Source organism: Geotrypetes seraphini, chromosome 8 (genome assembly GCF_902459505.1).
Source record: "Geotrypetes seraphini chromosome 8, aGeoSer1.1, whole genome shotgun sequence".
NCBI lineage: Eukaryota > Metazoa > Chordata > Amphibia > Gymnophiona > Dermophiidae > Geotrypetes > Geotrypetes seraphini.
The window spans coordinates 30,574,096-30,601,221 of NC_047091.1; the positions used below are offsets into that span (position 1 = coordinate 30,574,096).

Genomic DNA, 27,126 nt, shown 5'->3' on the forward strand with positions numbered 1-27,126 from the left:
CGAAGAAATACTTTTGCCCGGTGTGTTTTAAATCTACTACTTAGTAGCTTCATCGCATGCCTCCTAGTCCTAGTAATTTTGGAGAGAGTGATCGAGCGATTCACATCTACCCTTTCCACTCCACTCAGTATTTTATAGACCTCCAAGCTGAAGAGCCCTAGCCGTTTTAGCCTTTCCTCATAGGGAATTCATCCCAAACCTTTTGGCATTTTCATCGCACTTCTCTGTATCTTTTCTAATTCCGGTATATCTTTTTTGAGATACTGTAACTAGAACTGCACACAGTATTCGAGGTGCGGCCATACCATAGAGCGATACAAGGTCATTATAACATTTTCATCTTTGTTTTCCATTCCTTTCCTGATAATTCCTAACATTCTGTTTGCTTCCTTAGCAGCCGCCGCACATTGAGTTGAGGGTTTCAACCTATCCTCAACACTGACACCTAGATTCTTTTCCTGGGCGGTGACTGGAACCTAAAGCAGGGTTTTGCAGACCTGACCTGATATTCCCACTACCAGCTGCAGTGAGGTTAAGGTGAATATATCAGCTCTCCAAGGTATGACAATTGTATGTCATGCACATTTCTGAGGATGTGCATAAAACCGAAACACGAGGTCGGACAATAATATTTGCGAGCTTGCCTCCGTGTGCTTATGTCGGCAGCATTGTACAAACAACTCGATAAGTTTTCATAACCTTGGCGTATCAGTGTCTCACAGATGTGTTTGTGTCGATGTGTGGCGGTGTCTTGCTGAGTGGTGTTCATTATTGTCGTTGCAAAATTGTGTGTGCCATCGTGAGAATGTCAGAGCTTGATTTAGAGCAATGAACAAACATTACCAAGAATGGATTTTTTTAGCGCCGGCCATGGCGGTAACAGCTCCAACGCTCATAGAATTCCTATGAGCATTGGAACTGTAACCGCTATGGCTGGACCTAAAAAAAACACTGTGGTTTTGTAAAAGGGAGCTGGCCGGGTAAATTTTTATGCTTGGCAAGAATGGAAGTGAAATAAATGACATATTAGCCCAAGTTTATGGGGATAATGCCATGAACATAATGGCAGTGTACTTATGGATTAAAGTTTTTTCTGAGGTGGGAGAAAGCGTCACTGATGAAGAAAGGTCAGGGCGGCCAGGAACAAGCAGAACTGATGAAAACATTGCAAAAAAAAAAAAAAAAAATCATCAAATGGTGTGTCAAAATCATCAGTTGACTGTGAGAAGCATAGCAGATCAGGTAAACCTAGATAGAGAAACAGTTAGGAAAATCTTTGCTGAAAATCTTGGCATGAGGAAATGGTCCAGAAGGAGCTCACCGATGAACAAAAGCAAAAGAGAGTCGAAGTTTGCCAAGACCTTTTGGAGAAGCAAGGCGATATCACCGATGATGAAACTTGGATGTGGACCCTTAAACAAAGTGTCAAAGTGCACAATGGAAGTCAACCAATTCTCCACGACCAAAAAAGTTCTGCCGGTCCAGATCAAGAGTCAAAACCGATGTTGCTAACCTTTTTTGTTATCAGAGGGACTGTTCATCATGAATTTGTACCAACTGAACAAGTTAACCAAGTTGACTATTTGGAAGTGCAGAAAAAAAGCTGCTTGATAAAGTTAGACGAAAACGACCTGAACTTTTTCCAACTGATGGCTCTTGCATCACGACAACGCGTCAGCTCACACGGCACTGTCTGTGAGGGAGTTTATAGCCAGAAAACAAATAAGTGTCTTGGAACACCCTCCCTACTCACATGATCTGGCTCCCAATGATTTTTTTCTTTACCCAAAGATAAAGGAAATACTGAAAGGAAGACATTTTGATGACATTCAGGACATCGAGGGTAATACGATGACAGCTCTGAGAGGCATTCCAGAAAAAGAGTTCCAAAATTGCTTTGAAGGGCGGACTAAGCGTTTGCATCGGTGCATAACTTCCCAAGGGCAGTACTTCAAAGGTGACCGTAGTGATAGTCAGCAATGAGGTACGTAGCACTTTTGCTAGGATGAGATCACGAATGTAATTTTCAGACCTTGTACAACAGGGTCAAAAAAAGCCCTGCCTACAGAATCCCTGCCACACTCACTGGACGGCAGCATACACATGAGGAGATGTAAGGTAGAAAATGACACAGGGACAAATTTTCCCCGTCCCCACGGGAACTTATTTTCCCGTCCTGTCCCCACAAGTTCTTTTCCTGCCCCTGGCCCATTCCTGCAAGCTCCATCCTCATCTGCACAAGCCTCAAACACTTGAAAATCCTAAGTAGCAACATTCTAGAGCTCAGACTGTGATGTCATAATGCCTCATTCCACCAATGCCTAAGCTCCGTCCTCATCTGCACAAGCCTCAAACACTTGAAAATCCTAAGTAGCAACATTCTAGAGCTCAGACTGTGATGTCATAATGCCTCATTCCACCAATGCCTAAGCTCCGTCCTCATCTGCACAAGCCTCAAACACTTGAAAATCACAAGTAGTAACATTCTAGAGCTGAGATTGTGATGTCATAATGCCTCATTCCACCAATGCCTAAGCTCCGTCCTCATCTGCACAAGCCTCAAACACTTTAAAATCCTAAGTAGCAACATTCTAGAGCTGAGATTGTGATGTCATAATGCCTCATTCCACCAATGCCTGAGCTCCGTCCTCATCTGCACAAGCCTCAAACACTTGAAAATCCTAAGTAGCAACATTCTAGAGCTCAGACTGTGATGTCATAATGCCTCCTTCCACCAATGCCTAAGCTCTATCCTCATCTGCACAAACCTCAAACACTTTTTAAAATCATAAATTTTCAAGGCTTGTGCAGTTTAGGCAGAGCTTACAGGAATGGGGAAGGGACAGAGACAGTGACAAAACTCACGAGGATGGGACAGGGAAATTGAGTTACTGTGGGGATGGGGAAAAATTGTCCCTGTGTCATTCTCTAATGTGAGCTCATCAAGAACCCCAACCGGGGCCACCTCGTCCAGGCTGGGAAAACAAAAACAGATTGCATAGAACCTGGAAAAGGAATCATGGTGCAGGTTATTCCCCTGTGCCTGAGCGAAAAAGTTGCCTCTCCTTGACCAAGCTTCTTGCTCAGATTTTTCTTAGACGTAGATTCTGAGTTCTTTTAATCTGATTTAGCATCTTTCTAACCCTTCTCCAGTGAGTGACACCTTTTGTATCCATTCCCCCAAGCACAGTTAGTCAATGCAACAGCTTTCGTGCTAATGCATCATGAGCACTGTGTTACTAACAGGGAGATGTCTTGTGTTCGAGGGTGTGGATCAGTTTTCCAAAGTCTGCAGTAATGGCACGGTTTCTTGCACGCCAATGAGGCAGGAGCAAGGAACCGAGAGACCAGGTGTATCTCATTCTGACCCCTGTTTAGCAATCAGAGCAAGTGCCTGAAGTCAATGTCTTACCGTCTGAATATTTACTGTAAAAGTCAACCTCAAGCTGCTGCATGAAGGTATGACGTATCGGAAGGCAAACGAACCCTGTGTCATCGGACTATTCTCAAAACTGTAACACTTCCCTCCTCTTAGGCCTCTCACCTTCCCCCTTTAAACCTAACTCTTTAATCTCTCCACTGTAGTTCCTCTCTCATCTTTCTTCCTGTAAACCGTGCCGAGCTCCGCATTCGTGGAGATGGTGCTGTATATAAACCCAAGGTTTAGTTTAGTTTAGTTTAGTTTCAATCTAACGCTGAGGTCCTAACTCTCGGATTTAATTGTGTGCATTTTACAAATCCAGGCTCAAAGGGCCGGATTCTATAAAGGACGCCTATGTCAGGCACTTATATCGGTGCCTATATTAATTACCTAATTGGGAAAAAATCATTGATTAAGGGGCACTTACCTACCTATCGCATGGTGCCTAGCACCGAACTGGGCATGTTTTGGGGTGGAGACAGACAGTGGTGTTGCGAGGGTAAGTAGCGCCCCTCCTCTCTGCCCCCCCTGCTCCTTCGGTGTCACCCCCTCACTGCCCTCCTGCCGCCCCTATATCTCTTCAAATCTTCACCAGTGCAAGCAGCTTCTCTAGCCTGCTTTTCACGGTGGCTTTCCCTCTGATGTCACTTCATGGCCCCATGACCTGGAAGTGATTTTAGAGGGAGCCAGGCCAGAGTAGTTGCTTGTGCTGGTGAAGATTTTAAAGAGGTACAAGGGGCGGGAGAAGGGAGGGCATGAACTTGGCATGGGGGGGAAACAGAGAGGTGCCAGCGCCTGGGGCTGTCTGCCCCTTCCCCCCCCCCTCCGTTTCCCTCTTACTATGCTACTGGAGACAGAGATACAATAGGTGCCATTAAGCAGGACTCTGAAAAGAACTTAGTCATTTGCAATGTGGGCTAGTAAAACCCTGCCCTATGTTACCAGCATCTATGTTTTACGATAGAATCTGTAAGGCGCAATTCTGTAAACGGTGCCTAATCAGAAGGTGGTGGTGAACGGTACCCCATCCGAAGCATCAGATGTGATCAGTGGAGTACCGCAGGGCTCGGTCCTGGGCCCGATTCTATTTAACTTATTCATAAGAGATATGACGCAAGGACTTAGAGGAAGGGTATCACTGTTCGCCGACGCCGCCAAACTTTGCAACATAGTAGGCAAAAGCTTATTACCTGATAATATGACACACGACCTACTGTTGTTGGAACAATGGTCAACTACTTGGCAGCTAGGCTTCAATGCTAAAAAATGCAAGATAATGCACCTGGGTAAGAGAAACCCGCGTAGAACTTATGTACTAAATGGTGAGACCTTGGTTAGGACCACGGCGGAACGCGACCTAGGGGTGATCATTAGTGAGGACATGAAGGTTGCCAATCAAGTGGAGAAGGCTTCCTCCAGGGCAAGACAAATGATGGGGTGTATCCGCAGAGGTTTCGTCAGCAGGAGACCTGAAGTTATGATGCCGTTGTACAGAGCCATAGTGAGGCCTCACTTCGAGTACTGTGTTCAGTTTTGGAGACCACACTACTGAAAGGATGTGCTGAGGATCGAGTCGGTTCAGCGAACGGCCACCAGGATGGTCTTGGGGCTCAAGGATCTCACGTATGAAGAAAGATTTTAAAAATTGCGGCTGTACTCACTTGAGGAAAGAAGAAAACGGGGAGATATGATTGAAACATATAAGTACATCATGGGACGCATCGAGTCAGAAGATGATATCTTCTGTCTCATGGGACCCTCGACCACCAGAGGGCATCCGCTGAAGATCAGGGGAGGGAAGTTTCATGGCGACTCCAGGAAGTACTTCTTCACCGAAAGAGTAGTGGATCATTGGAACAGACTGATAACAGGTGATAAAGGCCAGCAGCGTGACGGATTTTAAGAGAAAATGGGATACTCACGTGGGATCTTTAAGGGAGTAAATTCAGGGGAGGGGATACTTGGAATGGGCAGACTTGGTGGGCTATAGCCCTTTTCTGCTGCTTTTTTCTATGTTTCTAATCGTGATTGACATGTGACTGGCACCTTTTTTTCAGGGCCCCTGCTGATTTCGGTGCCACTTATAGAATCTGGCCCAAAGTAGAAACAGAAGCAACAGAACGTCGCTTCCTCGCCTGAGCTGGGTCAACAGGCACCCGGAAGTGATGTCAGCAGGAGAGCCAACGGGGGTCGCAAAGAGCACGGCGTTGACAGCCACGAACAATGACTTCAACTTGAGGTATCTGGGAAGGGGGCACGTGCGTGGAGGGGAGGAATGGGAAGGGGGGGAAGAGAGGAGGCACCCAGGGCGGACAGCACCCTTGCCAGCGAGTATAGTGACTGGTAGAATATGTCACCCTAATATGTTATTGGTGTTGTATATTTACAAAAACGAGGAAAAAAGGACCTTAAGCACCCAACCCCAACTCTCCAATGAAAGTCTTACTGGGGTATGATTTTTATCATCGGTCCAAAAAGAACCTTGATAATGTTTTTATTTTGTTATATTTAACTATTTTATCAATTTAATCTATGAGACAGACTTGGTTTTTCTTATTGCATAGATCTTTTTGGACCCCAGTTAGGTTGCAACGGTTGAATAGTTCTAAATCTAATAGATGCTGGCACTGTCATCTTGATATAGGGACGTTGGATCATTTGCTTTATTTTTGTCCTTTGATACTCAAATTCTGGAAATCTATCTGGGGTCAAATTATTACAATATTGGAAGTTCCTTTATCACTATCATATGATATAATATTATTTGGAACGATATTATTAACTAAGAAATCTAGAAATGCAAATCAGAATAAGTTGCTCCTTATCATGACAGGAGGGACCATGCAGATGATAATGAAAAATTGGAAAAGTTGGGATAACTTGAATTATAGTTTTTGGTGGGAGTCCATATGTCAAATTTATAAGTTTGAAAACATTTATTCTATACAGAGATGACTCCATAGTAAATTTAAGGAAATTTGGGACCCATTAACAAAATATTCCAAGTTATGAAATATTAATTTTATTTCCCTTTGATTTATGAAAGATTGTTATACACATCCAGGAGGGGGAGGAAGGGGAGGTGGGATTTAATAACTGTATATTATTTGTTGGAATAGAGTGCAGGTTGAGATATTACTTGATTGTTCATATGTTTGCACTTTGTATTTGAATTAAAAATGAATAAAGAATTTTTTTAAAAAAAATTTTAATTTATTAATTGCAAAAAAATCATGTGAATTTATCACCAAAATTTAAAACTGCATCCACATAGTCAGGGAAATCGAAAAAAGGCACTTAGCTTATGATGGTATGAGATCCTTGTTGGAATCAGCTGTGTAGTCCTTTTATAAGTCCGTAATTCCAATAAGGACCCCTGGGGGTTTTTTGTCCCATACCATCAATGTATAACACCTACAACATATTAACTTTCTCTCCTTTTCCGGGTGATATTTTTGTATATTTGAGAAAGTTTTTTTCTCTTCTCTTAGGGGTCCTTTTACTAAGGCGTGCTAGCCGATTTAGCGCATGCTAAATCGGCTAGCACGCCTTATGGCCTCTTTTACAAAGCCGCGCTAACGGCCCCGAAGCCCATAGAGATTTAAAGGGCTTCGGGGCTGTTGCCACGCGGCCTTGTAAAAGAGGGGGATAGTGTTGTCTTTGGGATATAAGAATTTGGGGATGGATTGAAGGGGAGAGAAGTGGTTACAAGGAAGACCTGTGCGAAGCAAGTTCCAATGGTCGAGGCGAGAAGTAATAAGGGCGTGGATGAGGCTTTTGGTGGTGTTCTCTGATAGGAAGAGTTGGGTTTTGGTAATATTATAGAGAAGAAAGCAACAGCTTTTGGTGGTCTGCTGGATTTGTGCAGTTTCTATAACTGCGCTTCCAGCTTCCCATATGGAACACCGACGAAAGCGTGCAGGACATTGGTGCGCCCACAATCGCGTGCTGATATCTGTGTGCAGGGCGAGTGCGCGCTGCCAGTTCTGCCGCTTTCACGCCTTACCGTTAGCATTTTGAGGGGAGTGGAGGGGAACCCCCCAGTACACTTAGAACTGGTTGGCGCTCCCATTGGGGGGGGGTAGTTTGGGAGGGGGAATCCGCCCAGTACACTGAAAACTTCCATTCTCCCGCTATTTGGGAGTTTTCAGTGTATTGGAGGGTTCCCCCACACCCCCCCCCCAGCAGAAGCATGAGCAGTTATAAGTGTAGTGGGGGGAGGTTTCCCCCACACCCCCTCAGAACGCTAATGGTAAAAGCGGCAGAATCAACAGCACGCAGAAGTCGGCGCACCAATGTCCGACACACTTTTGACGTGCCACCTTCCCGCTCGGTGGCATAGCAAGGGGGGCAGACTGCCCTGGGTGTTGTCCTAGTGGGGGGTGCTGGCACCTCTCTGCTCTCCCCCCAGCCACACTCACGCCCTCCCTTCCCCCCCCCCTCCCCAGTGCCTCTTTAAAATCTTCGTCAGTGCGAGCAACTACTGTACCCTGCTGCTCGCGCCAGCCTGGCTCCTCCGAAATCACTGCCGGGTCGTGGGGGCCAGGAAACGACATCAGAGGGAAAGCCCATGCCAGCACACGCAGCAGACCAGAGAAGCTGTTCGTGCATGTAAAGATTTTAAGAGGTACATGGGTGGGAAGGGAGGGGGTCGAGCGTGGCATGGGGGTGTGGAAGGAGTGAGGGGGGCGCAGAGGAAGACGTGGGGGGTTGGTGCAGAAGGAGCAGGGGGGGCAGAGAGGAGGGTATGGGGAGCGCCACTGCTCCGGGTGCCCTCCTACCCTCGCTACGCCATTCTACCCACTCCCGTATTGTCTTTTGACCTGACGCTGACCCTCTTCATATCTGGCCCCGTGCTGCCATTTTCCGCTTCCCCTAATAAGCCCTATCAAGCCTTCTTGTCTCAGCTTCTCTTACAAGACAAATACCGCAGCCGACTCTCAGGCCCCTTTCGACGTCTTATTAACAGGGTTTGTAATAATCCCCATACATCTCACTCCTATTGCATACGTTAGAGGTCTGCAGCCTAATCTCTTTGCTCAAATATGTTTTTAAACAGTAACATCTGTGTGTTTTGGTTTCTAAAATGTATTCTTTGTATTTAAATAGCTTTCAGAAATATAGCAAAGGTTCAGAAACCTTTTTGGAAAGCATTTCTGTATCAAGACGGAGACCAGACCCGGAAGCAACTGAAATGGTAGTTGTAAAAGCCCATTTCTAAACTGTCCTGTACAATTCCTGGGCCAAAGATGACCTACGTTAACTTGTAACTAGACCTCTGTAACTATGATCTAACTGAGGCGTCCTTTTATGAAAGTTCGCTAACTGATATAGTGTGCGCTATATTGGTTAGCACGCCTTAATAAAAGGACTCCTGTATTAATAACTGAACTGATCTACCTGTGTGGCGCAGTGGTTAAAGCTACAGCCTCAGCACCCTGAGGTTGTGGGTTCAAATCTCACACTGCTCCTTGTGACCCTGGGCAAGTCACTTAATCCCCCATTGCCCCAGGTACATTAGATAGATTGTGAGCCCACCAGGACAGACAGGGAAAATGCTTGAGTACCTGAACAAATCCATGTAAACCGTTCTAAGCTCCCCTGGAAGAACAGCATAGAAATTGACTAAATAGTGTGAAGAGTTTCAGCCTCTGATAACCAGAGTTGGTATTGTGACATCATAATGCCTCATTCCACCAATAAGAGCCAACCTCATCAGTGATGTCACAATGGCTTGATTGTCCTATACTAGACTCACTTTTGCTACATTTTGATTTCTAGAGTGGTGCAGTGGTTAAAGCTACAGCCTCAGCACCCTGAGGTTGTGAGTTCAAATCCCACGCTGCTCCTTGCTTAATCCCCCCATTGCCCCAGGTACATTAGATTGATTGTGAGCCCACTGGAACAGACAGGGAAAAATGCTTGAGTACCTGAATAAATTCATGTAAATCAGGGGTCCCCAAAGTCCCTCCTCGAAGGCCGAATCCAGTCGGGTTTTCAGGATTTCCCCAATGAATATGCATGAGATAGACTTGCATCTCAAGGAGGCAGTGCATGGAAATCCATCTCATACATATTCATTGTGGATATCCTGAAAACCTGACCTGCCTGTGGCTCTCGAGGACCAGAATTACCTACCCCTGGTGTAGAAATAAGAATATCTGTGTCATGATGGCTAAGACTCTTAACTCTTGCATTGTGACGTCGTAGAACTTTCTGATTATAGAAACATAGTAACATGATGGCAGATAAAGGCCAAATGGCCCATCCGCAGCATCCACTATCTCCTCCTCTCCTTATTGGCTAAGGCTCTTAACATTTGCATCTCCTCTTCCTATAGGCTAAGGCTCTTTACACCTTCATTGTGATGTCATAGAGCTTTATGGTTATAGAAGCATGATGGCAGATAGAGGCCAAATGGCCCATCCACAGCATCCACTATCTCCTCCTCTCCCTATTGGCTAAGGCTCTTAACATTTGCATCTCCTCTTCCTATTGGCTAAGGCTCTTTACACCTGCATTGTGATGTCATAAAACGTTCTGATTATAGAAACATAGTAACATGATGGCAGATAAAGGCCAAATGGCCCATCCAGTCTGCTCATCCACAGTAACCATTATCTCTAACTTCCTGGGTAACTGAGCCAACCTCATGTAATGTAATCCTACCTTGAACTGAATAGGTAAAGGCAGAATTGAAAACCTGATTAACATAACATGTATATCTAACTCTTGTATCCTGCAGTCTTTAAATAATGGTATCTTGTATGTAATCTTCGTTGTTAAATGGATTATACTTTTGCTTGGTAGGGGTTAAAAAAAAGAGAATATGTGTTTTTGCTCTTTTTCAAACAATGCGAAAGTAGTTTTCAACATTGAACCTTTCAGAGGAGGTTCAGAGCTTCTCAAATTCTGTTAATCCTAAGAGATCACATATGGAAATTGTTCAAATATTAGCACATACCAGCTGTATCATTTTTTTTTCTCTCTCAAAGCCCTTCCTGTCAGCACCAATCTTTTGGTAATATTTCTTTGTAGTTCTAATGCTAGGATGAGGCCCAGCATCAGTCTTTCATGATAAAAATTTACCCAAACAGAAGGATTTCATATTGTGACAGGATTAATAAAAGGTCTTTTGCCTCCTCTCCACAGCCCTTCTACTAGGGCAGGGGTGTCAAAGTCTCTCCTCGAGGGCCACAATCCAGTCGGATTTTCAGGATTTCCCCAATGAATATGCATGAGATCTATTTGCATGCACTGCTTTCATTGTATGCTAATAGATCTCATGCATATTCATTGGGGAAATCCTGAAACCCCGACTGGATTGCGGCCCTCGAGGAGGACTTTGACATCCCTGTACTAGGGACAAGAGATGGGATTTAATGCACTGCCCTTCTCATTTACAATCAATGCAGTTTGGATTAAGGCAGGGGTAGGCAATTCCAGTCTTCGAGAGCCGGAGCCAGGTCAGGTTTTCAGGATCTCCACCATGAATATGTATGAAATGGATTTGCATGCACTGCCTCCTTGAGATGCAAATATGCATATTTATTGTGGATATCCTGAAAATCTGACCTGGCTCCAGCTCTCGAGGACCGGAATTACCTACCCCTGGGTTAGGGTTACCAGATTTTCCAAACGGAAAACCCGGACCCATGGCCTTACCCACAGGCCCATCCCATTATGGCTGGCCATGCCCTGTTCTGCCCCCAAGCCTGCCCCCCTTGACCTGCATGAGCAATGAGCGAAGTCGGCTGGCATTCACGCATGCACTGGTGTGATGTGATGATGTCATGTCCATGCGCGTGACGTCACAGCTTTGCATGCGCAAATGCCATCCCCATGTCACTTGTTGCCAGAAGCAGGGCTTTGAAAAGCCATCCGTATTCCGGAACATGTCAGGGGAAATCCGGCCGTCTGGTAACCCCATGTATGGGTCCTTATTTTGGAGGGTTAATTGACTTGCCCAAGTCACTAGGAGCTGCAGTAGGAATTGAACCCAGTTCCTGTGGGTCTTGGACCGTTACATGAACAACTAGGCTACTCTTTCACTAACCCTCGTCGTTTCTATGTTACAAGATGTACGCAGCATTGTACAGAAACAGGAAAGGGACAGTTCCTGTTAGACGGTCTAGTCAAGACAGACAAACAGGACAAATAAGGAATTAGACTCAGTTACATTTACTAAGGGATTAATGAGAATAACAAGGGTATTGAACAGGTGAATAAGGACCCAAGAGTTAAAGGCAGCCTCAAAAGGCATTGCCTTCCCCTCCCCCCACACATGCACACATATGCGCCACATGACATGCTGGTTCGAGGTGGGGGTTTGGATCGAGGTGGAGTGCTGTTTTTAGCGGTGTGGGGGGCATTTCCCCCACCATCACATGAGCCACACGCTATGAAAATGAAAGTTTAACGAAGGCCCTCTTTTACAAAGGTGCGCTAAGCTTTTTAGCGTGTGATTATCGCGCCCTAAATCCACGCTAACGCATCCATAGGATAACATGCATGCGTTAGCACGTGTTTAGCACGCGGTAAAAAGCCTAGCGCTCCTTTGTAAAAGAGGGGGGTAAGTAGCAAAGGGGAGGGCGGTGCTGAACGTATCCTGCGATGAAAGGGCTGTGCTGAATTGCCGACTCGTTATCGGTGGCAATGGAAAAGCCGCTCTTGATGGGGTGCAATGAATTGTCCTAGACCTTTGCAGGGCCTTCCTAGAATTTGTGCGCAGTGTTACAAAATGCTGCATTAATGGACATTCCACATTATAGATAAAGGAGCGTCATTTATAGATTTTTTTTTTCAGCACCGAAATGTGGGTGCCCTTGGCAACTGAATTTCATTGCTGAATATGTATGTTTCTGACTCGCCTTCAGCCAGACACAATTCACTCCCCTGTTCCGATTGTATAATTTGGGCTGAAGTTATAGGTAGATCCTCTGCGGATCCTTTTAAAAGCATTTTTCAGAAATGCCAAGTTCCTCAGTTCCACTTTGGAGACATTTTGGCCGGTCCTGGTTTTGAACTTACATTCCAAAGCAGTGTGGGATTTGTAGTGCTTGACCCTGCGTGTTGAATTCAGTGCTGAGGGTCCCATAACGTACCAGGACTGGCCTAAAATCTGCAGACTGGAACCGGGTAGCTTGGCATCTCTGATATTTGAGCATGTGGGTTTGAATATTGACCTGATTATTTTTTGAAAATCAGATTTGTTACTGGAAAACAACAACAAAAAAAAGTTGCTTGGTGGATAATTAATTCTGAAGCTGTGGAATGTAAGACTTCCTTCTTTTCGTGCAGCTCCAGAAAAGCCTGGTAGGCTTGAACCCTTCACGGGGTAGTCCTATCCCATGCGTGATAGCGTCAGCAGTGACTTGAGAGCACATTCTAGGGATTCCCGTGCTACTTTTCCATATTCACAGCCATATCGGGAAGCAGGTTGTCATGGCAACCAAATAAACAGATGATTTTGTTTATAACTCCTGTAGTTTAAAATTAATACCTGTTGGATCAATAATTTTTTTAAAAAAAGAAGCTTCTTGGGTTTGTTTTTTTTCCCAACAGATCAGCAAGAGCACTCCAATGAAAGAGCTTCGTCAAAAGACTCAGCCTCGCATCGTCATTCCTCACCCTTTCTTAAGGCAGCCAACTGGATCCATATTTGAAGGACAGGGTTGTCCTAGTCCTGGGTTTACCCCCATTGCATGAAGGGACTTGTAGTTTTGATTTCTCCATTGCAAGACTACAAGTCCCAGCATGCAGTGCAGGTAAACCCAGGACTGGATCAACTCTATCCTGCAAATCTGTATCCAGTTGGCAGACTTTTACCCTTTCTTCTTCAGTCAACTGAGTCTTTGGGAGAAGCAGCTTCTTCAGAATGAACGTCAGAACTAAAGGTCCCTGCATGCAATGTGTAAAACCAGGACTGGATCCACCTGTCTTCCAGTCCTCACTACACACTAGGCCAGTCTGGTTTTCAAGATATCTGCAAAGAATATGTATGAGACAAATTTACATGCACTTCCTCGATTGTATGCTAATCTGTCTCGTGCATTATCTATGAGGGGCGGCTAAAAAGGCCTCAGCCCAACCAACAAAGTTGGGGCAGTCTCCATCGAGGGCTATACAATTAGTCCAACAATTTTCCACTTTTTTCATTCTGTATTTTTCCGATGGAACGAAAAAAGTAGAAAATCACTGGACTAAGTGTATAGCCTTCGATGAAGACTGCCCCAACTTTGTTGGTTGGGACGAGAACTTTTCAGCTGCCCTTTGTATTGTGGATATCCTGAAACGCTGACTGGCTGGGTGTATCCAGAAGACTGGGTTAAGAACCACTGACAGATATATCACATTCACACGGGTGGATTTGGGTCTTCCTGGCTTCACTGGACGAGTGCACAGGATTAACTCAGAGAGGGGCAACCAGATGTGAGCATGAAGATGGTTTGTCATCTTCATTGCTAAATCTGGGCCAAGTGCCTTCATTTTGCCTCAGAGTCAGAGCCTCAGGTTCAATGAAATTACATTTTGGATGTTATGTTTTCAAAAGCCAGATTCAGTAATGTTCTCATGAATTTGCTTTGCTTAGTAACGTTATAACAAACTGCAAAGTCATCTGAAAAATTGCAGGCAGCCTACATCATTCTGTGAATTATGCCATATCAGAAAGGCGAATTTCTGTGCTTTCTGAAGTGAAATCTCACATTGTAAACAAGAAGGCCACAGTTAAAGTTTGTACTGTCCCTAAGGGCTGGATGCACTAAAAATGGTCGTTAAGACTGTGTGGGTTGCTATGGGCCAATTTTTTGGCTGATTTCTAATCAGCAATCGATGTTCAAACGGCTTCCCATGCAAATGAGTTTTGCAGAGGGCAGTCATTATCCCATCCGGATCGCTCTCTTAGAAACCGGCTTTCAGACATACGCAGAGCCAGTTTGGGGAAGCCTGAACAGCTGAGCTGCAAGGGAAGCCCCAAAGCAGCCTCCTGCCACCCAGCTGTTCAGGGCTTTTTTCTTCTTTTTTTTATGCTACAGCTGTTGTGTGTCTGTTACACATGCACAACATCTGCCCCATTAAAAAAAAAAAAAAAAAAAAATGTGAGTCAGGCTGCCATCCTGCGACGACCCCTGGAAAAAAAATAAAAATGTATGTATGTTCCTGCATAATTCCGAAACACATGGACAGATTTCAACCAAACTTGGTATACATATCAATTACTATCTGGGAAAAAATACAGTGGGGCTGGTGAAGGGGGTTACATGTAAATAATCATCAAAAAAAGACAGATATTGCTTTGACCAATTGTGTGAAGCTTGGGGAATGATGTCGCACTGTGCTGTGCTAAATCAAAATACAAAAACCACCGATATAAACCATGAGTACACTGTTTTGAGTACACTGTGCTGTGCTGTCATTGCTGTAGCAATGCCTCCAAGGAAACGTAATGTAATTGGACAAGTGCAATCATAGCTACATCTAGAGCTTCAGAAACAGTCAAGCAGCATAAGGCCCGACTACAGGATATGAAAGAGAGAGCTGCTATATCTAGAGCTTCAGAGACAGTACAACAGCGTGAGGCCCGACTACAGGATATGAAGGATAAGTGTCTAATCCATAGTTTTTGGGCTCGCTGAGACACTCCCGCTGATGTTTAAGTCCAAGTTCAGCTCCATAGAGAGGGCCATTCTTGCTGATGAGATTTGGATATCCAAGATTGGGATATCTGGGATTGGGATTGGGAAATCCGGGTTTGGGATATCTGGGCAACGCCGGGTGATCAGCTAGTTGGTTATAAAGCACTATGGGGTATTTAGTCAATCGTAAGAACAGAAGAATTGCCATACTGGGACAGACCAAAGATCCATCAAGCCCAGTATCCTGTTTCCAACAGTGGCCAACCCAGATCCCAAGTACCTGGCAGAAACTCAAAGAGTAGCAACATCCTAGACTTCTTATTGTGATGTCATAATGCCTCGTTCCACCAATGCCTAAGAGCCAACCTCATCAGTGATGTCACAATGATTTGATTATTTCTATACTTGGCTCACATAGGAACATAAGAGCTGCCATACTGGGACAGACCAAAGGTCCATCAAGCCCAGTATTCTGTTTTCAACAGAGGCCAGCCCAAGTTCCAACTAGTAAAACAGATTTTATGCTGCTTACCCTAGGAATAAGCAGTGGATTTCCCCCCAAGCCATCTCAATAATGGCCTATGGACTCCTCTTTTAGGAAATTATCCAAACCTTTTTTTTCAACTATGGTTTTTATGGTTTATTTTATTTTATTTAATATACCGCCCTTCCTTATATAATAACAGAGCAGTTCACATAATCAATGAAATATGCAATAAAACTAACTATCTTGGAAAAGGTTTATTGATCCAAACCTTTTTTTAAACCCCGCTAAGCTAACTGATTTCACCACATTCTCTGGCAAAATTGGCACCCCTTTTTGTCTAATTTCTTCCCACTCCATTCAGCCATTGTCTGGCACAGTGGAGCACAAGTTGAGTTGGTCCAATGTGAATAAAGTTACAAATGTATCCCATGCACAGTAAAGGCTAAAGTGTCTGATATAAAACATCTTATTATATAGGCAGTGTTACTGCCTGCAAGTCTGTACAGGACAGAAATATTTACCTCTGCCAGGAGCAATCATAATTGTAGATGCACATCTCTAATTCAGGAAAAGAAAAATGGTTTCATGAGTTGTAGAGGTGGGGAAAATTAACCTTGGCTCAGGCTCCATCAAGTCCTTCTCACCACCCTATGTGTCATACCTGGTTAGTGGAATGGGATTTAGATTATGACCCATTTTCATACTGGCAGCACATCACCTTCATCCTTCAAGTCACACGGGGCTCATTGAAGGACAAAGTGTGGCTCATGCCCCCCCCCCCCCCGAACATGGAGCTTTTCAGCTGACCCATCTTCAGCTGCCGTTTGCTTTTATTTATTTATGTATTTAAACTTCTGTGCCAGATGTTATGTACCATTTGAGCAGCAATTAGGAAATGCCCCTCCACGAGTTTTAAAACTACTGCAATGGCATGCATCGCCTACCACTAGGTGACAAAGTAACATAGTACATGACAGCAGATAAAGACCCGAGTGGTCCAACCAGTCTGTCCAAACATACATGCTCCATAAATTAATTTAGATATTTCGGGGCCAGAAACTCAGAGCCCTGCCCGGTAGTGTGCTTAGGTGCCATCTACTGGAGTCTCCATTAAAGCTCACTCCAGCCCATCTTAACCATCCCAGCCAGTCATCAACTGAATGTCTATATACGAGACACAGGCCGTGCAAGCCTGCCCAGTACTGGCTTTAGTTCCTTCGATGTATACCCATTGTTTTCTGATTAGAGATCCTCTGTGCTCATCTCACGCTTATTTGAATGTTGTCACCGTCTTCTTCTCCACCACCTCCCTTGGGAGCGCATTCCACGCATCCACCACCCTCTCCGTAAAGAAGAATTTCCTAACATTACTCTTGAATCTACCACCCCTCAACCTCAAATTATGTCCTCTGGTTTTATCATTTTCCTTTCTCTGGAATCGATTTTGTTCTACATAAATACCTTTGAAGTATTTCAATGTCTGAATCATATCTCCCTTGTCCCTTCTTACCTCTTGGGTATACATATTCAGGGCTTCCAGTCTCTCCTCATACATTGTCTGGTGCAAGCCTCCTATCATTTTTGTCGCCCTCCTCTGGAATGCTTCAAGTCTTTTTATATCTTTCGCCAGTTACGGTCTCCAAAATTGAACACAATACTCCAAGTGGGGCCTCACCATCGACCTGCACAGGGGCAAGTGATCTAAGCATCCAAAGAGGGTGGAAGGCTTGAGGGAGGACAGCCCTATAAAGGCCCTGCTAGTGGCATACCTTTGACCATTGATGAAGTTGCAGGAAAATACTTATAAACCCAATAAGAGGAAATATATTTTCACTCCGAGAATAGTTAAGCTCTGGAACGCATTGTCAGAGGTTGTGGTATGAGCAGATAGCATAGCTGGTTTAAAAAAAAAAAAGGTTTGGACAAGTTCCTGGAGGAAAAGTCCATAGTCTGTTATTGGGACAGACATGGGGGAAGCCACTGCATGCCCTGGATCGGTAGCATGGAATGTTGCTACTCTTTAAGATTCCAGAATCTTGTTATTCTTTGAGATTCTGGAATGTTGCTACTCCTTGGGTTTTGACCAGGTACTAGTGACCTGGATTGGCCACCGTGAGAATGGGCTACTGGGCTTGATGGACCATTGGTCTGACATAGTAAGGCTATTTTGTCAAAGCATGCTGAATCCCATCCCTTCTGGCAGGGCATCAAAGACCCGCCACTGCGGTTTCTTTTCTGTTAATATGCAGTCTCCATTCTGATAGCAGTTTAGGTAGGTGTCATTGGCGGCATCACCAGCAGGGCCGACAGGGGAAAAAAAAGAGGGGTGAAATGCTGGAAACCCTGGGAGAAGGAAAGGAGGGAAGATAGATGCTTAATACTTTTATTTTTTCATATATATATATATTTTTATATTGTAAACCACTGAGATTTTACCTTCTGTTTTATATTTGCGGTATATCAAATAATTTGAACTTGAAGGGGAGAGATGCTGGACACCTGCAGGAAGAGGAGAGAGATGCTGGATGCCTGAAGGTGGGGTAAAGGAGAAGAAAGATGCTGGACACCTGTGGGGGGAGGGGGAGGGGAAGGAGAAAGATTCTGGACACCTTGAGGGAAGAGAAGGAGAGAGGTACTGGTGCCCTTGGAGGGGTGAGTTTGGGAAGGAGAGATGCTAGACACCTGCAGGAAGAGGAGAGAGATGCTGGATGCCTGAAGGTGGGGTAAAGGAGGAGAAAGATGCTGGACACCTGTGGGGGGAGGGGAAGGAGAAAGATTCTGGACACCTTGAGGGAAGAGAAGGAGAGAGGTACTGGTGCCCTTGGAAGGGTGAGTTTGAGAAGGAGAGATACTGGATACCATGGAGGTAGGAAAGGACAGATGCTGAGTTGAATGGGGAAGGGGGGTTGAATATGAATTTTTATTGTGAATTTTGTATTATAAGCTGCTTTGGCTCGAGTGGCATATAAATGATGTGAATAAATAAACTATGGGTGAGGCAGGACAGAGGCTCATGGCTGCCTATGGACCAGCGCTGCTCGGGACAGCTGATAGAGTCCACCTACTAGGCACAAAGGAAATGGAGGAGGAGGTCCAGGGCAACTGCTGGTCCCATATGCTAGCAACCAAAGACTGGAGAAGATCCGAGCAAGGTAAGAGATAGCCCGGGAGCAGGGGGGAGCTGAGAAACTGCAGAGAGAAGGAGAGAGGCATGTGTGGGAGAGCGAGAGGAGAGGCTGGGCTGGAGCAGAGAGGCTGCACAGTGTGGAGGGAAAGACCAACGAAGACAGGGCAGGGGATGATTTTGAGAGAGAAATTGGTGGGGATAAGGGGGAGCGAGCAGCCTTTAACCTTTTTCATACTGGTCTTCCTGGTTCTTGGTACATGAAAGGTTGGCTACAGGCTGCTCATCTCAGGAAAGCTGTACTGCCGATTAGAGGTTTATGCCCTTGTCTTCTTTTTTTCTTTTGCAATATCTGAATTGCAACTGGTATTGGATATTTTCATATGGTATAAAATCTGAGATTTAAGCAGCTTCCTAGTGGAGACAAAGACAGCATCTGAATTCAAGAAAACTTAGGACAAGCACAGGAAGAAAAAGACAAAATTTCAGAGTAGAGCATTTGGTAAAAATGGGCTTTATGGTCTCTTCCTATTCTATGCAGTATTTTCAGACTCCTCAGGACCCGCCACTCTAGAAGCATAAACACACCCTGGCCCACCAAATAGGTCTAATTGTCAGGATATCTACAATTAACAAGATGAGATATTATTACGCACAGTGGTTCGGAGAAACAAGGAAACATTCAGACATTAGTTAACCCTGAAACCCATTCCTGGTTGGAGTGCAGAAGGCGTTCGGAATTCTATTCCCATCACATCCTAAACAAATCGGCATGACATGTAATTTATACCATTTTAATGAAGGAAATAATTAAATAGAATATAATACAAATAGATTTCACTTCAAATAGATTCACAATTATAATATTTACATACATATTTCTATCATTCCTTCCAAATATGTTTCCATATGACCCAAATCAACCCCCCTACCAGCCCCCACCTCCCTTCCCTCCTTTACCCCCACATGGAAAATAATCCATTTATGCTCCGCCATCTGCCATTCTCGTGCATTCTCCAGAAAATCCAATTCTCCCATTAAAAGGGCACGAGGAATGAACCCACCAACTCGGCACTGGGAATGTGGCATTTGGCAAGTTCTGATTATTTTATTTTATTTTTGCATCTGAATGTTTCCTTATCAGCAGCAAGAGGAATCCCTTGTTTATAAAATAAAATAAAAGTTTGACCAGAAATGAATAACTTCAACACAGTTGCTATTTTGAGGAGGGGCCTTCAACATTCCTTTGGTGGAGGGTTGATGTCACAAGGAGGGCTTCCCTAACCTGCTGTGAGAATCCAAGGGCAAGAGCCAGTCCGGGTTTTTGCATCTCCACGATGACCACACTTTGTGGTCTGGGTACAGTGGAAATCCAGCATTTGGAAGTCTCAGCTCATGCATATTCATTGTGGAGATCCAGGTTTGGGAAGCCCTGCCTTAGATCTCTGTGGTCTTCGATTGCCCCTATAAAGGCAGGGTCCCGTGGCTGCTCCACTCCTGGTCTTGTAGGGAGCATTGATCCGGCAACTTCTGGGGTTGAGGAGGTGGTCCGTGAGGTGTGCAGAGCTCCCGCATGCTGCAGTCTTAGTACAGCTGGATGCCCAAAAAAATTGCAATCAAAAATAAATTCAATCAACAATTAACTCCAAAGCTGGATTTATGAACCTGCAACTTGCCCAGAAATGATGCCGCACTGTCTGAGGTGGAAGAGCTCCGGTCACCGTTGCAGCCTGAGCTCTACCTTCAAGGGAACTCATCCATCGCTGGATCCTTAAGCAGATCGGGTTGGGTTGGGTTGGGTTGGGGGGGGGTTTCCTGCGCGTTCTTCCAGGCTGCGGACTGAAAAGTCGAAGAAGCACTAGGGTGGGGGGGGATCATTTGGATAAAGCGGATTTTTTTTTTTTTTTTCCTTTTCCAAAAGAGAGAGGAAACCACAAAGCCCAAAGCACTCGGAAAGAATTAGAGCTTGGAAGTGCGACTAGCCCGGAGCCCCTGGATGTCAGCGACGAGGTAAGGACGTCCCAAAGACCGTTCGACTCCCGACGCTCGGAAAGCGATTCTTTTTAACGAGCAATTCTTAGAGCAAACGTTTCAGCTGCACTTTGGAAATTCTTCTCTGCTCACGCACCCCTTAAAGAAACTATTGAAATGGGGGGGGGGGGGAGTTCTCCAAACGGTTTGGAACAAATGGCCAAGCGGGTGGGGTCAGCCGCCGTAAGTGCGAGTTGGCTCCTCAGTGAGGGAGAGGGGGCTCACCCCCTCCCCCTCTTTTTTTTCTCTCTGCAATGCGAAACATTCGCAAAATACTTAAACAGGGGAAAGTGGGATGCACTGGGGATGTTTTGCAAGCTGAATGGTGGGAGGGTGAGTTTGTATTGGGAGACCCTGGAAATCCTCGGGGGCATCAGCTTCTTTTCTCTCTCTCTCTTCTTTTAAATAGAAGGGGATGGCACTGGAAACGGGGAGAGAGAATTTGTGACTTTGGTGGCGATTGCGATTTTCATATTTATATACCACTCGTAGTCTAAGTGGTTCACATTCAGGTACTCAAGCATATTTCCCTATCTGTCCCGGTGGGCTCACTCTCTTCCTAATGAATCAATCGCTTGGCTATTTTGCATGGGGTTTTACTAATTTGCATGAATGGATCGGATAAGGTCAGAAATTCATCGCCCAGTAGTTTAGTGAATTGGGTCGGGCAACGATCGCAAAACCAGTAAAACTGGTTTTGCGATCGTCGGTACAGGATCGGAAGCTTTAGACTTACCCAGGGTCACAAGGAGCAGCATGGGATTTGAACCCACAACCTCAGGGTGCTGAGGCCATAGTAATACTGGTTTTGCGATCGTCGGTACAAGATCGGAAGCTTTAGACTTACCGAGGGTCACAAGGAGCAACGTGGGATTTGAACCCACAACCTCAGGGTGCTGAGGCCGCAGTAAAACTGGTTTTGCGATCGTCGGTACAGGATCGGAAGCTTTAGACTTACCCAGGGTCACAAGGAGCAGCATGGGATTTGAACCCACAACCTCAGGGTGCTGAGGCCGTAGTAAAACTGGTTTTGCGATCGTCGGTACAGGATCGGAAGCTTTAGACTTACCCAGGGTCACAAGGAGCAGCATGGGATTTGAACCCACAACCTCAGGGTGCTGAGGCCATAGTAATACTGGTTTTGCGATCGTCGGTACAAGATCGGAAGCTTTAGACTTACCGAGGGTCACAAGGAGCAACGTGGGATTTGAACCCACAACCTCAGGGTGCTGAGGCCGCAGTAAAACTGGTTTTGCGATCGTCGGTACAGGATCGGAAGCTTTAGACTTACCCAGGGTCACAAGGAGCAGCATGGGATTTGAACCCACAACCTCAGGGTGCTGAGGCCGTAGTAAAACTGGTTTTGCGATCGTCGGTACAGGATCGGAAGCTTTAGACTTACACAGGGTCACAAGGAGCAGCATGGGATTTGAACCCACAACCTCAGGGTGCTGAGGCCGTAGTAAAACTGGTTTTGCGATCGTCGGTACAGGATCGGAAGCTTTAGACTTACACAGGGTCACAAGGAGCAGCATGGGATTTGAACCCACAACCTCAGGGTGCTGAGGCCGTAGTAAAACTGGTTTTGCGATCGTCGGTACAGGATCAGAAGCTTTAGACTTACCGAGGGTCACAAGGATCAGCGTGGGATTTGAACCCACAACCTCAGGGTGCTGAGGCCATAGTAAAACTGGTTTTGCGATCATCGGTACAAGATCAGAAGCTTTAGACTTATCGAGGGTCACAAGGAGCAGCGTGGGATTTGAACCCACAACCTCAGGGTGCTGAGGCCGTAGTAAAACTGGTTTTGCAATCGTCGGTACAGGATCGGAAGCTTTAGACTTACCCAGGGTCACAAGGAGCAGCATGGGATTTGAACCCACAACCTCAGGGTGCTGAGGCCATAGTAATACTGGTTTTGCGATCGTCGGTACAAGATCGGAAGCTTTAGACTTACCGAGGGTCACAAGGAGAAGCGTGGGATTTGAACCCACAACCTCAGGGTGCTGAGGCCGCAGTAAAACTGGTTTTGCGATCGTCGGTACAGGATCGGAAGCTTTAGACTTACCCAGGGTCACAAGGAGCAGCATGGGATTTGAACCCACAACCTCAGGGTGCTGAAGCCACTGTGCCGCACACTCCCTAATATAGTTCTAAGAAAATACAAATCTATAGTGCCCAGCTCAGGTACAATCCCAAAGTCTATACAGTACATTCCACGCACTTTCCAAACACTTCTCTCCCCACCCCCCCCACCCCCTCCCTCACAAACTTAGATGCACATCACGACTCGATTTTGAGACACAAAACCGAGCATGATGGTGACGTCTTTTTCACTGTTTCACAATTCCCAAAGTGTAAAACTTGGCAGAGTCCACGGCAGTGAATGTGCGCGCCTGTTTCTTCCGTTCCACTAGGGAGCTTTGCACGTTCATCTTGCGGCAAACGCTGATGTCAATTCGTTTTATGATCTTGGAGATGATGGCTCCTTTTTTTATTGATTTATTTTTAGCGCAAATAAACCTCAGAAGTCATGTCTGCTCAGGGCTTAGGTTCTAGCAGGATATATAGAGGCGATGGGTTGGTTTTAGTGGTTGAAGGGTAAGAAATGCTCCTCTGTTCAGGTTTTTGATGCTCTCTGGCGATGTGCTTATGGCAGATTAGGGAATTTTGGAGGAAACTGGCTGAGGGTCAAACAAGAACCCTCCAGCACATTTCCAGTAACACAGATGACCCTGTAGAAGGCTGGGATCTTCTTAGGTTCTGATCACTTTGGGGGAGGGGAGGGGGTAATGCGGGAACTTTTCAGAACCACACAGATCTGGACCCGTCCCAGCATAGGGAGGGAAAAGTATTAGGATCTGTCAGCGCTAAAATCTCATCGAGGTCTGTCAGAGACGGAAACTACAAGTGGCATGGACACGGACCTCAGATCTTTAAGGCCGTGCGGGTTTAGATCCGCAAGGTCCATCAGGTCCGTGAGGTCTGCGTTTTACCCCTTCCCCACAGATCCTTCAGATTTCATCCTTGGGGGGGGGGGGGGATGTTTCCCCTGCAGAGTTGGGATTTGAGAAGCAAACAAACTTTTGGACAGGAAAGTCAGTGGTTACTGCAAAGTCACCATCCCAGGATTAATAATGCCTCTGGATTGAGGGCAGAGGGTGTATTTTCCTGTGCATCATTGCAGAAACTTCCTGATCAGAGGGGTCGAGGGGGGCGTAATCGTTTATTTGTTTGTTTTTAGGCGAAGCTGCTTTAGGTCTTTGCCTGGGCTTTCTCGCTCTCTCTCTCACTGTCCTGGGCTTTGCTGCTAGAGGTTGCTTGCCAGGTTCCCCAAAAGATTTTTGAAATAAAAACAATATGATATTTTTAAAAATGGGCTGCACAGAGATGAAATGTAAACCGTTCCTAAGTTTAGGATTAGCAGATGCGTCACTTCTTTAGTTCTGTAGGGCAGCGGTGGTCGTGGGGGTGGGAATTACCAAAGTGCTGGCAGTGAGCAAAAAATGGCGTGTTTCCAGAGTGAGAGCAGCAAATGTTGAGGAATCTGAAATTCTGAACCCCTCTGGAACGAGTAACCTATGCATTCATTCCTGATTTAAAAAAAAAACCAAGAAAACACCCAACAATCTCCCTCCCCCCCTCCCCCCCCACACACCTGATAATGTTATTTATAAGATCTGTAGAAGTGGGTGCTGAAAAGTTCTCAGCCCAACCAAGAAGAGAATGACCTGGTTTCAGCTATAATGACAAAATAACATTCAGAATTTAGGAAGTTGGTTAGGTGAGCTGAGAACTTTTCAGCCTGGTATGTAATAAAAGTGAACCAAGTATAGGACAGTCAAGCCATTGTGACATTACTGATGAGGTTGGCTCTTATTGGTGGAATGAGGCATTATGACATCATAAGCTCAGCTCTGGTTACCAGAGACTGAAACTGAAAGTTCTCAGCCCAACCAAGAAGAGAATGACGTGGATATGATTCAATCAATGATCTGAAACAATGTCTAAAAACCCCCCAAACCTAAGAAATTTCATTTCTGAAAATTGTCACTTACCCCCTCGTTTACTAAGGTGCGCTAACCGATTAGCGCGCGTTAAATGCTAATGCATCCATAGACTAACATGCAAGCATTAGCGTTTAGCGTGCGTTAAATTGATTAGTGCGTGCTAATCGGTTAGTGCACCTTAGCAAAAGAGGGCCTTAATGAAATATGACAACCCTCTTTTCAGCTACGGTGGCAAAATAACGCTCAGAATTTAGGAAGTCGGTTGGTTGGGCTGAGAACTTTTCAGCACTGTTTGGTGACATGGGTTTTCTTAATCTTTCAGTTAGTGAAAAAGTATAAAATTGTCATTTCTGACTCCTGCAGATTAAACACAAGGATATGCAGGATGGAAAGATCTTATTGCGCCTGGGAAAACGTAGTTGGACTATTTTAACTATCAGATTGCCTGTCCTCATAGATTTCTTCTACATTGTATGAGCTCCCCTCATTTTCCAAGCAGGAACAGCTGTAAAGGGCAAACCTCTGTCACCATTATGGTCCTCACTGCAGTTTCTGCTGGGGGGGGTGGGGGGGGCGGTTCTCTTGGATAGAAGTTTTATACTAAGTAAATCCAGGGCAAATGAAAAGCCATGCGAGAGGGAGCAGGACACTAGCTGCCTGGTAAAGACATTTTGGCCCAGATTCTACGAATGATGTCTACAATTGGGCGCTGAGATCAGCGCGCCTTGCCAATCTAGGCAACCGATTTAATTTTCTTAATGGGCGCTGATAATTGAAAGTGCCATCACAAAGACCATTAAAATGATGTCAAAATTAATTAGCGGGTAGACACCTAACTTGGGAGGCACCCACCGCTTCGAGACAAGGCATCTACCTGCATGGTTAGGGGGCAGAATCGGGGCAGATTTTGGTTTGACATAGGTGCACTCGTCCTGGCCTAATGGCAGTCCGCCCACGCTTTCAACATCTACCGATGTTTAAGAGTGCTTACGAGCTGCTAGGCGCGATTCTGCTCAGTGGGGCCTAGGAGTTAGGCGATGTTGATAGAATTAGAGCCTTTGGCGCTAAAAAAAGATGCTACATATTAGAGAATGACACGGTGACAAAATTCATCACCGTTCCCGTCCCCGCGGATAACCGCGGGAAACCATCTTCATGTCATTCTTTAAAGAAAGAGGGAAGAATCAGAGTATGAATGGCCGCAACCACTGACCCGCAAGCTTTGCTCTGAACAATGCTGGTGTAGAAGGACTGAGGTTGAAATAGACACTACAGAATGACAGTCTCTGGTATCCAGAGCAGATATTGTGATGTCATAATGCCTCATTCCACCAGTGCCTAAGAGCCAATCACATCAGTGATGTCACAATGGCTTCATTATCCTTGGCTCACATAAGAATCAGAGCATGAATGGCCACAACCACTGACCCGCAAGCTTTGCTTTGAAGAATGCTGGTGTAGAAGAACAGAGGATGAAACAGACACTAGAAAATAACATGGGTTTATTTCCCACGGTTATCCGCGGGGATGGGAACGGTGATGAATTTTGTCACCGTGTCATACTCTACTACATATCAAACCTCTGGATTAACGGCTACAGGAAGCCATGTCATACGACTGAAGGTTTGGGTGCCGGAAGAGCAAGCAAAGACAAATTACTTCACCAGACTATCTGCAAAACAGTCATCAAAAGCAGAGCGGGTATATAATTTTCAACAATACGTTAAAAATCCTTATTAAATATGCCTAAAAAAATTTTTATAAAATTTTTTTAAATGTTGATTTAAAGTGCCCAGTGTTGGCATAAATAAAAAATCATAGATAAAGGTGGAAAGACCCCAGACACCCTTTCCCTCTTCACAATAGTGCAACGATTGCTGCTCTGTCAAGGGGTCTGTCTAATCGAGCATTGCTCCGCCACCTCCTCCATTAATTTAAGTGAACAAAGAAGCATAAATATGCAAAATGAACCTATAAATAATGTAAGGACTTAGCATAGGACCTTGGTATCGGGTCAACGTATATCTAATTGCTTATCCCGTCCGTTCCTGCCCATCCAACTTGGAGAGGGGGACGGAGCAAGTATTTTCCAAACAGAGATAATGTATAGCTGTTGAAATGAGGGGAACAGGGGTCCTCCAGCACTCCCCAGAGGTCATCACTTGCTGCTTTTCATATTCCATCTATTAAAAAGCATTCTTTTAAAATAGTCCATTCGGTTTACCTGCAGACATCATTCTTATCAAAAACCAATGCAGATGTCAGGTGGTAATGCTAAAGCATGAATACGGCACAGACAGATGCTTCCAACAAGTACAAACACCATGAATTGACTGAGTACATTTAAAATAAATAAGAGACGATATATATATTTTATTTCACTTAATGTACAGTTAAGTTGTAGACCTTATTGAAGG

General features: G+C 45.1%; 1 protein-coding gene across 1 annotated transcript in view; it reads left to right on the forward strand.

Annotated features, from left to right (window-relative positions):
- The first annotated feature begins 20,543 nt into the window (after nucleotides 1-20,543).
- The window catches only part of RSPO1 (R-spondin 1), a 79,159-nt gene continuing 72,576 nt past the window's right edge, over nucleotides 20,544-27,126 (forward strand). Inside the window, exon 1 of the mRNA XM_033956290.1 lies at nucleotides 20,544-20,678. The gene's annotated coding sequence lies outside the window, so the exon portion shown is untranslated. The remainder of the gene's footprint in view (nucleotides 20,679-27,126) is intronic.